Genomic DNA, 14,499 nt, shown 5'->3' on the forward strand with positions numbered 1-14,499 from the left:
AAAAGATTTTGAGTGACTGGGGCCTGAACATGCAGGAGGGTGAAAGGCTTGCAAGGAATAGAGTGAATTGGAACGATGTGGTCTACTGGGGTCAACGTGCTGTCAATGGATTGAACCAGGGCATGTGAAGTGTCTGGGGTAAACCCTGGAAAGTTTTGTGGTGCCTGGATTTGGAAAGGGAGCTATGGTTAAGTTGCATTATTGCATGACAGCTAGAGTGTGTGAACGAATGTGGCCTTTGTTGTACTTTCCTAGTGCTACTTCGCGCACATGCGGGGTGAGGGGGTTGTTATTTCATGTGTGGTGGGGTGGCGATGGGAATGACTAAAGACAGACAGTATGAATTATGTACATGTGTGTATATATATGTTTACGTTGAGATGTATAGGTATGGATATTTGCGTGTTTGAACGTGTGTGTATATACATGTGTATGTGGGTGGGTTGGGCCATTCTTTCGTCTGTTTCCTTGCGCTACCTCGCTAACGTGGGAGACAGCGACAAAGTAATATAAATAAATAAATAAATAAATACATACATATATATATATATATATACATAAATATGTACATATTCATCGTTGCTTGCCCTCATCCATTCCCAGCGCTACCCTGCCACACAGGTAACAGCATCACTACCCCTGCTTCAGTTTGGTAGCGCCAGAAAAACAGACAAAAATGGCCTTATTTATTCACAGTTCAGTCTCTAACTGTCATGAATAATGTACTGAAACAACAGCTCCCTATCCACATCCTGGCCTTACAGACCTTTCCATGGTTTATCTCAGACATTTCACATGTCCTGCTTCAGTCCATTGACAGCACGTCAAACCTGGAATACCACATTGTTCCAATGCACTCTATTCCTTACATGCCTCTCACCCTCCTGTATGTTCAGGCCCCAATCACTCAAAATCTTTTTCACTCAATCCTTCCAACTCCAATTTGGTCTCCCACTCCTCCTTCTTCCCCTCCACCTCTGACACATATATCCGCTTTGTCAACCTTTCCTCGCTCATTCTCTCCATGTGTCCAAACTATTTCAACACACCCTTATCTGCTCTCTCAACCACTCTTTTTTATTACTGCACATCTCTGTTACCCTTTCATTACCTACTCGATCAAACAACCTCACACCACATATCATCCACATATTCACCCTCCTCCATACAACCCCATCTACAGTCCATGCCTCGCAACCATATAATATTGTTCAAACCACTTTTCCTTCAACAATACCCATATTACTCCAAGATAACATTCTCTCTTTCCACACATTTTTCATTGCTCCTAGAACCTTCGTCCCTTCTCATACCCTGTGACTAACTTTCACTTCCATGGTTCCATTCGCTGCTAAGTCCACTCCAAGATAACTAAAACACTTCCTATAATTCTTCTCCATTCAAACATACATCCTAACTAACTTGTCTCTTAACCCTGCTGAAGCTAATAACCTTGCTCTTATTCACATTTAATCACAACTTTCTCCTTTCACACTTTTCCAAACTCAGTCACCAACTTCTGCAGTTTCTTACTTGAGTCAGCCAATAGTGCTGTATCATCAGTGAACAACAACTGACTCACTTCCCAGGCCCTCGCATCCCCAAAAGACCTAACACTTGCCCTTCTCTCTAAAACTCTTGCATTTTCCTCCCTAACCACCCCATCCATAAACAAATTAAACAACCATGGGGACATCACTCACCCCTGCCGCAGACTGACTGACCTTTACAATCGCTCTCCTCTCTTCCAACTCACACACATGACTTACATCCTTGATGAAAACTTTTCACTGCTTCTAGCAGCTTACGTCCCACACCATATACTTGTAAGACCTTCCACAAAGCATCTCTGTCAGCTCTATCATGTGTTTTCTCCAGATCCATAAATGCTACATACAAATCCATCTGTTTTTCTTAGTATTTCTCACACATACTTCAAAGCAAACACCTGATCCACACATCCTCTACCACTTCTGTAACCACACTGCTCTTCCCCAATCTAATGCTCTGTACTGCCTTCACCCTCTCAATTAATACCCTCCCATATAATTTCTCAGAAATACTCAACAAACTTTGGCCTCTTTAGTTTGAGCACTCACCTTTATCCCCTATGCCTTTGAACTGGGGCACTATACATGTATTCCACAAATTCTCAGGCACTTCATGATCCATATGTATACTGAATATCCTTACCAATCAATCAACAACACAGTCACACCTTTTCCTAATAAATTCCAGTGCAATGCAATCCAAACCTGCCATCTTACTGGATTTCATCTTCTGTAAGGCTTTTACCACTTCTTCTCTCTTAACCAAACAATTCTTCTTGACCCTCTCACTTTGCACACCACCTCAACCTGAAACACCCTACATTTGCCACTCTATTATCAAACACATTCAACAAACCTTCAAAATACTCACTCTGTCTCGCTCTCACTTCATCACTACCTGCTATCAATTCCCCCTTTGCCCCCTTCACTAATGTTCTTGCTTGTTCTTTTGTCTCATGCACCTTATTTACCTCCTTCCAAAGCATCTTTTTATTCTCCCTAAAGTTTCATGATACTCTCTTACCCTACCTTTCATTTGCCCTGTTTTTCAACCCAGCACCTTCCTCTTGACCCCCTGCTGCTTTCTTTTCTACATTTTTCATGCATTCCCACTCCTTCCTCGTAAGTATCATCCAAACACCTCTCTTTTCTCTTTCACTAACACCTTCACTTCTTCATATACATTTCAACGTATGCATACATATACATACACAGACATATACATACTTACATATGTACATATCCATACTTGCTGCCTTCATCCTTTCCCGTTGCCACCCCGCCACACACAAAATAGCATCCCCCCTCCAGGAAGGCAACGTCAGGAAAAGACAAAAAGGCCACATTCTTTCACACTCAGTCTGTAGTTGTCATGTGTAAAGCACCAAAGCCACAGCTCCCTTTCCACATCCAGGCCCCACAGACCTTTCCATGCCCTGGATCAATCCAATGACAGCACGTCAACCCTGGTATACCACATCGGTCCAATTCATTCTATTCCTTGCGTGCCTTTCACCCTCTTGTATGTTCAGGCCCCGATCACTCAAAATCTTTTTCACTCCATCCTTCCCCCTCCAATTTGGTTTCCTGCTTCTCCTTCTTCCCTCCACCTCTGACACATATATACTCTTTCAATCTTTCCTCACTCATTCTCTCTCCATGTGTCCATATCATTCTAACACACTATCTTCTGCTCTTTCAACCACACTCTTTTTATTACCACACGTATCTCTTATCCTTTCATTACTTACTTGATTAAACCACCTCACACCACATATTGTTCTCAAACATTTCATTTCCATCACATCCACCCTCCTCTGCAACCATATAACAAGGTTGGAACCACTATTCTTTCAGACATACCCATTTTTGCTCTCCGAGATAATATTCTCGCCTTCCACCCATTCTCCAATGCTCCCAGAACCTTTACACCCTCCCCCACCCTGTAACTCACTTCCGCTTCCATGGTTCCATCTGCTGTTAAGTCCACTTCTAGACATCTGAAACAATTCACTTCCTTCAGTTTTCCTCCATTCAAACTTACCTCCCAATTAACTTTTCCCTCAACCCTACTGTACCTAATAACTTTGCTCTTATTTACATTTACTCTCAGCTTTCTTCTTTCACACTTTACCAAACTCAGTCACCAACTTCTGCAGTTTCTCACCTGAATCAGCCACCAGCGCTGTATCATCAGTGAATAAGAACTGACTTGCTTCCCAAGCCCTCTCATCCACAACAGACAGCATAGTTGCCTCTCTCTCCAGAATTTTTTCATTAATCTCCCTAACCACCCCATCCGTAAACAAATTTAACAACCATGGAGACATCATACACCCCTACCGCAAACCTACATTCACCAAGAACCAATCACTTTCCTCTCTTCCTACTCGTACACATTCCTTACATCCTTGGTAAAAACTTTTCACTCCTTCCCAGTCTGATGCTCTGTACATACCTTTACCCTCTCAATCAATACCCTCCAATATTATTTCCCAGGAGTACTCAAAGACTTAGGCCTCTGCAATTTGAACACTCCTCTTTATCCCCTTTGCCCCTGCCACAAACCAACATTCACTGAGAACCAATCATTTTCAACATATCCACCCTCCTCTGCACAACGCCTCACAACCATATAACATTGTTGGAACCACTATTCCTTCAAACATACCCATTTTTGCTTTCCGAGATAATGTTCTCACCTTTCACACATTCTTCAATGCTCCCAGAACCCTCGCCCCCTCCCCCACCCTGTGACTCACTTCCACTTCCATGATTCCAGCCACTGCCAAATCCACTCCCAGATATCCAAAACACTTCACTTCCTCCACTTTTTCTCCATTCAAACTTACCTCCCAACTGACTTGTCCTTCAGCCCTACTGAACATAATAACCTTGCTCTTATTCACAATCACTCTCAGCTTTCTTCTTTCACACACTTTACCAAATGTATTCATCAGCTCCTGCAGTTTTTCACCCAAATCAGCACCAGTGCTCTATCATCTGCGAAGAACAAATGACTCACTTCCCAAGCCCTCTCATCCACAATAGACTGCATACTTGCCCCTCTCTCCAAAACTCTCGCATTCATCTCCTAACAACCCCATCCATAAACATATTAAACAACCACGGAGACATCACTCACCCCTTCCGCAAACCGACATTCACTGGGAACCAATCACTTTTTTACTCTTACAGAGCATCTCTATCAACCCTATCCTATGCCTTCTCCAGATCCATAAATGCCACATATAATCCATGGAAAGTTCTGTGGGGCCTGGATGTGGAAAGGGAGTTGTGGTTTCGGGCATTATTACATGACAGCTAGAGACTGAGTGTGAACGAATGGGGCCTTTGTTGTCTTTTCCTAGCACTACCTCGCACACATGAGGGGGGAGGGGGATGTTATTCCATGTGTGGCGAGGTGGCGATGGGAATAAATAAAAGCAGACTATGAATTATGTACATGTGTATATATGTATATGTCTGTGTGTGTTTATATATGTGTACATTGAGATATATAGGTATGTATATTTGCGTGTGTGGATGTGTATGTATATACATGTGTATGGGGGTGGGTTGGGCCATTTCTATCATCTGTTTCCTTGCACTACCTCGCAAATGCGGGAGACAGCGACAAAGCAAAATAATAATAATAATAATAGCAATACTCCTGAAACAGGAGTTGTGGGAGTATGTGATAGAATGTAAGAAAGTAAATTCTCGATTAATATGGGTAAAACTGAAAGTTGATGGAGAGAGATGGGTGATTATTGGTGCATATGCATCTGGGCATGAGAAGAAAGATCATGAGAGGCAAGTGTTTTGGGAGCAGCTGAATGAGTGTGTTAGTGGTTTTGATGCACGAGACCGGGTTATAGTGATGGGTGATTTGAATGCAAAGGTGAGTAATGTGGCAGTTGAGGGAATAATTGGTATACATGGGGTGTTCAGTGTTGTAAATGGAAATGGTGAAGAGCTTGTAGATTTATGTGCTGAAAAAGGACTGATGATTGGGAATACCTGGTTTAAAAAGCGAGATATACATAAGTATACTTATGTAAGTAGGAGAGATGGCCAGAGAGCGTTATTGGATTACGTGTTAATTGACAGGCGCGCGAAAGAGAGACTTTTGGATGTTAATGTGCTGAGAGGTGCAACTGGAGGAATGTCTGATCATTATCTTGTGGAGGCTAAGGTGAAGATTTGTATGGGTTTTCAGAAAAGAAGAGTGAATGTTGGGGTGAAGAGGGTGGTGAGAGTAAGTGAGCTTGGGAAGGAGACTTGTGTGAGGAAGTACCAGGAGAGACTGAGTACAGAATGGAAAAAGGTGAGAACAATGGAAGTAAGGGGAGTGGGGGAGGAATGGGATGTATTTAGGGAATCAGTGATGGATTGTGCAAAAGATGCTTGTGGCATGAGAAGAGTGGGAGGTGGGTTGATTAGAAAGGGTAGTGAGTGGTGGGATGAAGAAGTAAGAGTATTAGTGAAAGAGAAGAGAGAGGCATTTGGACGATTTTTGCAGGGAAAAAATGAAACTGAGTGGGAGATGTATAAAAAAGAGACAGGAGGTCAAGAGAAAGGTGCAAGAGGTGAAAAAAAGGGCAAATGAGAGTTGGGGTGAGAGAGTATCATTAAATTTTAGGGAGAATAAAAAGATGTTCTGGAAGGAGGTAAATAAAGTGCGTAAGACAAGGGAGCAAATGGGAACTTCAGTGAAGGGCGCAAATGGGGAGGTGATAACAAGTAGTGGTGATGTGAGAAGGAGATGGAGTGAGTATTTTGAAGGTTTGTTGAATGTGTTTGATGATAGAGTGGCAGATATAGGGTGTTTTGGTCGAGGTGGTGTGCAAAGTGAGAGGGTTAGGGAAAATGATTTGGTAAACAGAGAAGAGGTAGTAAAAGCTTTGCGGAAGATGAAAGCCGGCAAGGCAGCAGGTTTGGATGGTATTGCAGTGGAATTTATTAAAAAAGGGGAGTGACTGTATTGTTGACTGGTTGGTAAGGTTATTTAATGTATGTATGACTCATGGTGAGGTGCCTGAGGATTGGCGGAATGCGTGCATAGTGCCATTGTACAAAGGCAAAGGGGATAAGAGTGAGTGCTCAAATTACAGAGGTATAAGTTTGTTGAGTATTCCTGGTAAATTATATGGGAGGATATTGATTGAGAGGGTGAAGGCATGTACAGAGCATCAGATTGGGGAAGAGCAGTGTGGTTTCAGAAGTGGTAGAGGATGTGTGGATCAGGTGTTTGCTTTGAAGAATGTATGTGAGAAATACTTAGAAAAGCAAATGGATTTGTATGTAGCATTTATGGATCTGGAGAAGGCATATGATAGAGTTGATAGAGATGCTCTGTGGAAGGTATTAAGAATATATGGTGTGGGAGGCAAGTTGTTAGAAGCAGTGAAAAGTTTTTATCGAGGATGTAAGGCATGTGTACGTGTAGGAAGAGAGGAAAGTGATTGGTTCTCAGTGAATGTAGGTTTGCGGCAGGGGTGTGTGATGTCTCCATGGTTGTTTAATTTGTTTATGGATGGGGTTGTTAGGGAGGTGAATGCAAGAGTTTTGGAAAGAGGGGCAAGTATGAAGTCTGTTGGGAATGAGAGAGCTTGGGAAGTGAGTCAGTTGTTGTTCGCTGATGATACAGCGCTGGTGGCTGATTCATGTGAGAAACTGCAGAAGCTGGTGACTGAGTTTGGTAAAGTGTGTGAAAGAAGAAAGTTAAGAGTAAATGTGAATAAGAGCAAGGTTATTAGGTACAGTAGGGTTGAGGGTCTAGTCAATTGGGAGGTGAGTTTGAATGGAGAAAAACTGGAGGAAGTGAAGTGTTTTAGATATCTGGGAGTGGATCTGGCAGCGGATGGAACCATGGAAGCGGAAGTGGATCATAGGGTGGGGGAGGGGGCGAAAATTCAGGGAGCCTTGAAGAATGTGTGGAAGTCGAGAACATTATCTCGGAAAGCAAAAATGGGTATGTTTGAAGGAATAGTGGTTCCAACAATGTTGTATGGTTGCGAGGCGTGGGCTATGGATAGAGTTGTGCGCAGGAGGATGGATGTGCTGGAAATGAGATGTTTGAGGACAATGTGTGGTGTGAGGTGGTTTGATCGAGTGAGTAACGTAAGGGTAAGAGAGATGTGTGGAAATAAAAAGAGCGTGGTTGAGAGAGCAGAAGAGGGTGTTTTGAAATGGTTCGGGCACATGGAGAGAATGAGTGAGGAAAGATTGACCAAGAGAATATATGTGTCGGAGGTGGAGGGAACGAGGAGAAGAGGGAGACCAAATTGGAGGTGGAAAGATGGAGTGAAAAAGATTTTGTGTGATCGGGGCCTGAACATGCAGGAGGGTGAAAGGAGGGCAAGGAATAGAGTGAATTGGAGCGATGTGGTATACGGGGGTTGACGTGCTGTCAGTGGATTGAATCAAGGCATGTGAAGCGTCTGGGGTAAACCATGGAAAGCTGTGTAGGTATGTATATTTGCGTGTGTGGACGTATGTATATACATGTGTATGGGGGTGGGTTGGGCCATTTCTTTCATCTGTTTCCTTGCGCTACCTCGCAAACGTGGGAGACAACGACAAAAAAAAAATAATAAAAATAATAATAATAATAATAAATAAATAAATACATACAGGTAAACCACCGATTTTCCAGCATCTGATGGTTCGGCACCTCCTTTAGTCTGGGCAAAATTAAATGAGGGACCTTGAAATTACTGCGGCCACCAGACTAGTTTACTGGGCAGCCACAGATGGTGTTGTGTGCAGGGCGTGCTTATTTATTCTTTACACTGCACTTGGTGGTAATACTGCAATTCTGTGAGATTCTTAAATTATTTGGCTTAGCTTTAACCCTAGCTATGGCTTCTGAGATACATGAGAGTGTCAGTCATGGGGTTCAAATGTAAACACTAGTCCATATCGAACCAAGATATAGTAGAACTGTTGAAAAAATGGACCGTGGTGTTTTGGTGCATAAGCTGTGTGACATCTCCAATACTGGTTCATCAAATGTATATGATATAAAGAAGCAAGGCAAGAAAATATTGAAATTCTATGCAGACAGCGATTCCAAGAAGCAAATGACGATTAGAAAAACTATGAAATATGGTAAGAGTACTGAGCACGATCGAGTGATGATGCAATGGTTTCGACAGTGTCAGAGTGATGGAGTGGACTTGTCAGATAGCATGATAATGGACCAGGCTAAGTTGTTCCATAAAGAACTTAAATTACAACATGAGAGTGACTATAGTGAAGGATGGATTTAAAGATTCAAGAAATGTCATGGAATTTCCATGAATACAGTGTGCAGAGAAAAGTGGTTTGCCAACCAAAAAGGAGCTGCTGAGTATGTGGACAAATTTGCAAAACTCATAGCTGATGAGCACCTCAGTCTTGAGCAGGTGTACAATGTATATCATTTATTCATCTAATTTACATCTAATATTTGTTTAATTAAATTTCTAGCAGTCCATGGTATACTTTAGACAGATGAGAGATATATAGTTAGTGGGTTGGAGGTGTGCTGATGAATTATTATTACGTGACTATGGTTGGTCCGACAAATAGTTAATTCGGTAAGGCTTTGGGACCAAGAATGCCGGAAAATCGGTGGTGTACCTGTATATATATATATATATTTATTATTTACTTTGTCGCTGTCTCCCAAGTTAGCGAGGCAGCGCAAGGAAACAGATGAAAGAATGGCCCAACCTATCCACATATACATGCATATACCTACACGTCCACACATGCAAATATACATACTTATACATCTCAATGTATACATATATATACACACACAGACATATACATATATATACACATGTACATAATTCATAGTCTGCCTTTATTTATCCCCATCGCCAACCCGCCACACATGAAATAACAACCCCCTCTCCACGCATGTGCGTGAGGTAGTGCTAGGAAAAGACAACAAAGGCCACATTCGTTCACACTCAGTCTCTAGCTGTCATGTATAATGCACCGAAACCACAGCTCCCTTTCCACATCTAGGCCCCACAGAACTTTCCATGGTTTACTCCAGACGCTTCACATGCCCTGGTTTAATCCACTGACAGCATGTAGACCCCAGTATACCACATCGTTCCAATTCACTCTATTCCTTGCACGCCTTTCACCCTCCTGCATGTTCAGGCCCAATCACTCAAAATCTTTCTCACTCCATCCTTACACCTCCAATTTGGTCTCCCACTTCTCCTTGTTCCCTCCACCTCTGGCACATATATCCTCTTGGTCAATCTTTCCTCACTCATTCTCTCCATGTGACCAAACCATTTCAAAACACCCTCTTCTGCTCTCTCAACCACACTCTTTTTATTACCACACATCTCTCTTACCCTATTATTACTTACTCGATCAGACCACCTCACACCAAATATTGTCCTCAAACATCCAACACATCCACCCTCCTCCGCACAAACCTATCTATACCCCATGCCTCACAACCACATAACACTGTAGGAACCACTATTCCTTCAAACATACCCATTTTTGCTCTTCGAGACAATGTTCTCACCTTCAAAACATTCTTCAGCGCTCGTAGAACCCTTGCCCCTTCCCCCACCCTGTGACTCATTTTCGCTTCCATGGGTCCAACAGCTACTAAATCCACTCCCAGATATCGAAAACACTTCACTTCCTCCAGTCTTTCTCCATTCAAACTTACCTCCCAATTGACTTGTCCCTCAACCCTACTGAATCTAATAACCTTGCTCTTATTCACATATACTCTCAGCTTTCTTCTTTCACACACTTTACCAAACTCAGTCACCAGCTTCTGCAGTTTCTTACATGAATCAGCCACCAGCACTGTATCATCAGCGAACAACAACTTTCCAAGCCCTCTCATCCACAACAGACTGCATACTTGCCCCTCTCTCCAAAACTCTTGCATTCACCTCCGTAATCACCCAATCCATAAACTAATTAAACAACCATGGAGACATCAAAAACCCCTGCCGCACACCAATGTTCACTGGGAACCAATCACTTTCCTCTCTTCCTTCACCCTCTCAATCAATACCCTCCTATACAATTTCCCAGGAATACTCAACAAACTTATACCTCTGTAATATGAACACTCACCTTTATCCCCTTTGCCTTTGTACAATGGCACTATGCATGCATTCCGCTAATCCTCAGGCACTTCACCATGAACCATACATACACTGAATATCCTAACCAACCAGTCAACAAGACAGTCACCCCCTTTTTTGATAAATTCCACTGCAATACCATCCAAACCCACTGCCTTGCCGGCTTTCACCTTCCGCAAAGCTTTCACTACCTCTTCTCTGTTTATCAAACCATTCTCCCTGATCCATCTCACTTCGCACACCACCTCAACAAAAAAACACCCTATATCTGCCACTCTATCATCTAACACATTTAAGAAACCTTTAATATACTCACTCCATCTCCTTCTTGCATCACCACTACTTGTTATTACCTCCCCATTAACCCCTTCACCAATGTTCCCATTTGTTCTCTTGTCTTACGCACTTTATTTACCTCCTTCCAAAACATCTTTTTTATTCTCCTTGAAATTTAAAGATACTCTCTCACCGCAACTTTCATTTGCCCTCTTTTTCACCGCTTGTACCTTTCTCTTGACCTCCTGCCACTTTCATTTATATATCTCCGAGTCATTTGCACTATTTCCCTAGAAAAATTGTCCAAATGCCTCTCTCTTCTCTTTCACTAACAATCTTACTTCTTCATCCCACCACTCACTACCCTTTCTAATCTGCTCACCTCCCACCTTTTTCATGCCACAGGCATCTTTTGCACAAGCCATGACTGCTTCCCTAAATACATCCCATTCTTCCCTCACTCCCCTTATGTCTTTTGCTCTCACCTTTTTCCATCCTGCACTCAATCTCTCCTGATATTTCCTCACACAAGTCTCCTTCCCAAACTCACTTACTCTCAGCACTCTCTTCACCCCAACATTCTCTCTTCTTTTCTGAAAACCTTCACCTTCACCTCCACAAGATAATGATTAGACATCCCTCCCCTCTCAGTACATTAACATTCAAAAGTCTCTTTCATGCACCTATCAATAAACATGCAATCCAATAATGCTCTCTGGCCATCTCTCCTACTTACATAAGTATACTTATGTATATCTCTCTTCTTAAACCAAGTATTCCCAATCACTAGTCCTTTTTTAGCACACAAATCTACAAGCTCTTCACCATTTCCATTTACAACACTGAACACCCTATGTACACCAATTATTTCCTCAACTAATTCATTGCTCACCATTGCATCCAAATAGCCCATCATTATAACCCGGTCTTGAGCATTGAAACTGATAACACACATACTCAGCTGCTCCCAAAACACTTGCCTCTCATGATCTATCTTCTCATGACCAGGTGCACAGGCACTAATAATCACCTGTCTCTCCATCCACTTTCAGTTTTACCCATATCAATCTAGAGCTTACTTTCTTACATTCTATCACATACTCCCACAACTCCTGTTTCAGATGTAGTGCTACTCCTTCCTTTGCTCTTGTCCTCTCACAAACCCCTGACTTTACTCCCAAGACATTCCCAAACAACTCCTCCCCTTTACCCTTGAGGTTCATTTCACTCAGAGCCAAAACATCCAGGTTCCTTTCCTCAAACATACTATCTATCTCTCCTTTTTTCTCATCTTATAAATACATACACACACAAAATATCTGAAAATAATTAAACCCACATGTATACACTACACGTAAGTAAATCATATGATAGTGTGATAAAAGGCTGATAGAAATGGATTTCTTGATGCTCTAATGTCTGAATATCCAGGAAATTACATGGCAACCAGTTGTGACCAGCATCTTAGCTTGAAGTTGCTGATTAGCAGGGAGAACTCTGACTGGGCTTAAAGCCACAAGTACTGAAAGGTAATTAATAAGAGGTGAAAGGCTTAAACCTTGAGGTCTGAGGCTTCTAAACCCAAAGGTTCATAGAAAATCTCTCAAGCTTGCTGTGGACAGATCATCTTTGGCAAGAAAATTTCCTGTAAAATATCTAGGGGAAATGCTGTCGTAAACCCTATCCCACACTCTATTTCTCATAACACCTGACAACAAAAACTCATGCACATCTTTATTTCTTTTCTGATTTCAATCTTACCCATAATAACTAGAAAATGTATAGCAATACAACTAATATAGAGCTCTCCAGTGCCTATTCAGAGTGGTACCACTAGTCAAGAAAGATAAGGTGGATCCAATGGCCGACTTGACTCCTATCATGCGACTGGGATTCATCCCATTTTCATGGCTACCTAACTTGACCTGCCTTAACTCTTTTTGTACCCAGTTCTGCAATATTTGCATTCTTAATTGTGATATTCTCTCTGTTGAATATCATCTGATTGCCTCCTCTCCCAATCTTTTACTTCTATTCAAGGATATTTCTCCTCTATATCAACAGATCTCCAACTATTATCTCCATCATTATTTCCATTTCAAGGGTAGAATTTCTGCATGCTATTGTACAAAAACACCTAATGTTTACCACAATAATCTTGAGTTTCCTAACTTTGATGCCATCTGGCTCAAAACCTCTCTACCTTCTATTACCTTCCTTCTGTGTTTTGCTTATTTACCCCTTAGTTCCTTCAAGTATATACAAATCTGACTTCCTGCCACAGAGCTCTGCTCTCTTCATATTCAAGTTCTGAGGTTCTCCGTAGAAGAGGGTTGTTTTGGCTCTAACCAGGATGATCAAGGCCTTTTCTTTCTCTCTCCTTAATTACACATCCTAACCAGGGTGCCAACTGTCGCAACCTTTTTTTTTTTTTTTTTACTTCTTAACACTCCCACTACACAATCTTTTTCCTATTAATTCAAATCAGGCATGCCCATCCTCTAACACACACACACACACACACACTTCAAAACTCTAGCTTCGGCACTTTGGGAGAGCTCACTGGTTATCCTTGCACATCTTCTTGACTCATCTAAGCTGGGACTCATTGTTGTTGCATCAGGGATAGTGTGTACCAGACTAAGAGACTCTTCCCATCCCTAGAAATCCACTCTGCTTTCATATTTGCTTGGAATCATTGCAAAGCTGTTCTGAAAAGAGCCAAGTGCACTTTCATATACAGAAAGTGTGCTGACTTGACTTCTACTTACAAATCCTTTTGGTCCTTAACCAAAAGCATCTCCAGCAACTTCTGTAACCCAACCTTTCCTCCTCTTTTCTGATCTGATCAATCTATTGCTAACTCTCCAACTGATATAGCCGCTCTTTTTGGCACCTTTTTCTTCTCTGACTCAACTCTGGATGATTCAGAGTCTAATCCTCTGCCCCCACCTCCTCCCTATGAACCTATGGCATCTCTTATATTCTCCTCAAACAAAGTCCTCCAGATATTCTCCTTTATTCAGGTGGACAGGGCATATATGTCAGATGGCATACCTCAAGTTCAAACGGAGCATGCCTTTGATTCAGCATGAATCCTAACTCACTTATCCGTCTAAAATCCCATACTTTCCCTTCTGCTTGGAAGCACACCTTGGTGCAGCCCATCCCAAAGGAAGGAGACCACTCTAACCCCTCCAACTATCACCTCATTGCTTTCACTTCTGCTTTCTCCAGTCTTTGAAACTCTCCTGAACTCTATGTGAAACACTTACAATCCTTTTCCCTTCTTTCAGATCACCAGTATGGATTTCACAGTGCTTGGTTTACTGGTGATCTTCTCTCCTATGTGACTCACCTCTGGTCCACCTCTCTCAGGGATACTCGTGAAGCTTTTGTTGTAACCCTCGACATCTCCAAAGCATATCAGTCTTTGCTTACTGAGCTCCATTTCTCTGGTTTCACTACTTCTCTATGGTCTATAATACAAGATTTCCTCTCTAACCATTTCATGGCAGCAGTTGTCATTGAGGGGACTTCCACTC

At 42.1% G+C, this 14,499-nt stretch overlaps 1 protein-coding gene across 1 annotated transcript in view; it reads right to left on the bottom strand.

Annotated features, from left to right (window-relative positions):
- The window catches only part of LOC139764960 (intermembrane lipid transfer protein VPS13A-like), a 1,504,808-nt gene that overhangs the window by 60,247 nt on the left and 1,430,062 nt on the right, over nucleotides 1-14,499 (bottom strand).

This window comes from Panulirus ornatus, chromosome 52 (genome assembly GCF_036320965.1).
Source record: "Panulirus ornatus isolate Po-2019 chromosome 52, ASM3632096v1, whole genome shotgun sequence".
Lineage (NCBI taxonomy): Eukaryota > Metazoa > Arthropoda > Malacostraca > Decapoda > Palinuridae > Panulirus > Panulirus ornatus.